We start from the raw sequence: 3,463 nt of genomic DNA on the forward strand, positions 1-3,463 counted from the left end.
GAAATAAAACAGTTTATGTGGAAGAGATCCAGAAAAGCTGGAAAATTCAAGATTGATTTTATAATGGCAAGACAGAGATTTTGGAACTAGTTTTTAAACTGTAAGACTTTGGACAAGTCTAGTTTGATGGGCAATGTGTGGATGCACAGTATCATTCAACCTCGAGCAGGAATCTAAAATTAGCAGGCATGGAGGACATGGACAGGGACTGCAGACAAGTAGCACTAGGTAGGAACATGGATTAGCCAGGGAGCATACCAAGATAGTCTATGCATTTGTGATAAACACTGTGTCTGGATGGTGCAGTAGTTACCACAGCTGCCTTGCAAGCAGTAGGTTCTGGGTTTGAGTCCCAGTCCAGCACATATTTTCACTCATCATCGCCAATTTTGCATAAAGTCCTGATGTAGCTGATAGCATCAGTTGCTTCCCTTCCCTTCCCTTCCCTTTCCTTTCCTTTCTCCCCCTCCACATTCAGTTTACATAATAAGACTTTACAGGGGCAGATATGGCCTCTGACCATAATTTATTGGTTATGATCTGTAGATTACAACTAAAAATTTGCAGAAAGGTTAGGAAATTAACGATATTGGACCTGGATAAGTTGAAAGAACTAGATACTTATGAGAGTTTCAAAGGGAGCATATGGCAATTATTGAAACAGGGGAAAGGAATACAGTATAAGATAAATGGGTAGCTTTGGGGGATGAAATAGTGGAGGTAGCAGAGAACCAATTGTAGAAAGACAAGGCCTAGTAGAGATCTTTGGTTATCACAAGAGATATTAAATTTAATTGAGGAAAGGAGAAAATATAAAAATGCGTCAAACGAAGCAGGCATAACTGAATAAAGAAATATAAAAGTCAGACTGACAGAAACTGCAAAATGGCTAAGCAGGAATAGGCAGAGGGCAAATGAGCAGCATTTTTTTCAAAATTGAATAAATGAAACAGATACAGTTTTTCATAAAAATTAGTTTTTCTCTTTTCACTTACATAGATATGTTTGAACATTTGAATTTTTACACGACCACTAGATCTCACTGACATTAGTAAACTAATGTAATGAAGTACATTAAAACTTAATTTTTATAGTTGTATTGTAAGGTGTGATTTTTAGGGTTTATTTTTTATGTATTTATTTATTTTAGGAAGTCGATAAATCCTTATAATTATTGTTGGTATCAGCTAAGTTGCCTTCTTTAATTCCATGTATTTTTTTCCACAACTAATTTTTTTGGGTGCTGTAGTGTTTATTATATGCCTACATTGTTGTGAAATGAATATTTTCGCATAATTTTATATATATAGCATTTTTTTAATTTATTGTTTTTCACTTTATTAATAATACAAACTATAATAACAGAAATACTGTGGCATAATACAATACTGGACGAAGGTGGAAGAGGGGGAATGGTGGAAAGACAGAACACGATGGAGAGGCTTGTGTTCCCGACAGACCCAGCCAGTGGCTGGAAACTGTCCAAGATGATGATGATGATGAATACAATAATAACAATGATAACTATTTCAACATAGTTGTTTAGCAGATATCATTATTATTATTATTATTATTATTATCATTGCTACATGAAAGCTATACATTACTCGTCTATGACATCTTTGTAAAACTCCTTTGCATCATCTGGAATTTCAAAATACTTTAGCAAGGCAGGCATTTTTTTCTTCTTTTCTTTGCTTACCATATTTTGTGTTGGTTAAAGGTTTAATGTTAGTACTGTTGGATGGCAGGGTTTCTTTCATCTCAGGATGTCAACTTGTACTGTATCTCCAGAGTATGTATCACTTGCTGACACATTAACAATTTTGTTCACTTTCTTGTAGGAGGTGACACAATGGCTGTTCATTTTCAGTGGTAGCTTGGATTTTAGTACTTTCTCTGCACTATCTTTTAGATTTTTAACAATCCAGTCTGTGTTTAGACCTTTCAGGAGTATCATGCTCTTCTAAAATATCATAACATTCTTTAGGAGGAAAAACACCTTCTTCAAGAAACACCCAGGCTGGAGGCATAAAGCTACGGCTATTAACAGGGAAGAAATGATGAATATTACTCAATTTTGCGCTCTTTTCCAAGAATACTGTAAACTTTTTTATTTTGGCTGCTACAAGAATTTGAAAATAGATGCACAATATTGGTGCCATCATTTGGTTGTTTTCCATCTAAGTCAGAAAGAAAGCCCAGCAAAGCTGAAGCAAATTGATTGCATCCTCTTGAAGATTCTGTCTCGAACCATGCATAGAAAACAATGCTTTCCTTTTTTTGCTCCTTAGTATGGATCATGAATCACAGATTGTATAACCATACTTGTCTAGCATAGAAATCCTCACTGACTGGTAGTTTTGGAATAGGTTGGTTCTGCTGCATATCAAAGCAAATCTTAGTGACAGTATGATTATCTTTCTTCATTATATCATAAAATTGCTTTTCCTGAATGTTATGTAATCTGTGTCTAGTTAGTAGTTCATCCTTCTCCTGCTGACATGTTTCTGCTTTTGTTTCCATTATACCAACCATACAAGTGGAGCAGCTATCAGTATGAGGTGCCCTGAATGATAGATTGAAATTTAGGTAAAATATATGCTTGTATTTTCATAAGGAACATAGTTTCAGTCCTAAATTTTTGCTTTCTTTACAGAATCTCTTGAACATTTTATTCAGGGTGAGATCTGTAGGCAAATAACATCTCATGGCTATCCCACTTTGATGGTGGCTCTCTCTGCATTTATATATTTTTTTATATAACTCTTAATGGCAACAGTTACCTCCTTGTGATTCTTTCCTGCTCTGTCACCTTCTCTCCTTTCCTTTAGCAGCCTTCCACCGTCATGGAACCTGCTTGATAGAATAACCTATCCTTTGACATGACAGATACTTCTTGGAAAGTGGTAGCACAGACAGGCACTACTTCACCATTCCTTTTTCTAATGGTATACTTCACTGTCACAGTTTTCTTCCTTTCTGCATTTTGGGTGTACACGACTCTGCGCTGAGGTGAAGAAATATTAAGAAATTTTAACAATAACTTATTTTGATCCATTTTATTTAATGGTATCATGTGATGAAAGTGCAAAATGTTGTTGTAGCAGAGTTCAGGAGCTTTACATTCTTTCATTCCTTTAACTTTTGAAGATGAAACCACAATTCCATGATTGCAATGGATGAGAAGTTCTGTTTTACACTTTTTGCTTTGCATTTGAAGATGATGTAAGCTCTTCTTGAATCAGTATTTTTCTCCCATCAGAACATTCTTTGACCTGTATGCTGTTTTCAGAATCACAGGTATCCTCATCCATGCTGCTTCGAGCTGCAGTACTTGAGTGTCAAGGGAACACATGTCTAAAAGTAAGCTGCAGGTGTTCCAACAACAATGAAGTTTGGTTGCAACACTATTCCTGCCAGTAAATATTGATAGGACAATGAGTAAAATCACTCTAAGCAA

At 35.5% G+C, this 3,463-nt stretch overlaps 1 non-coding gene across 1 annotated transcript; it reads left to right on the forward strand.

Moving 5' to 3' along the window:
• Positions 1–291: 291 nt before the first annotated feature.
• Trnaa-ugc (transfer RNA alanine (anticodon UGC)) lies at positions 292–365 on the forward strand. The gene has a single exon. It is a non-coding gene; the product is annotated as a tRNA-Ala (tRNA).
• The last annotated feature ends 3,098 nt before the right edge of the window (positions 366–3,463 follow it).

Source organism: Schistocerca nitens, chromosome 6 (genome assembly GCF_023898315.1).
Source record: "Schistocerca nitens isolate TAMUIC-IGC-003100 chromosome 6, iqSchNite1.1, whole genome shotgun sequence".
NCBI lineage: Eukaryota > Metazoa > Arthropoda > Insecta > Orthoptera > Acrididae > Schistocerca > Schistocerca nitens.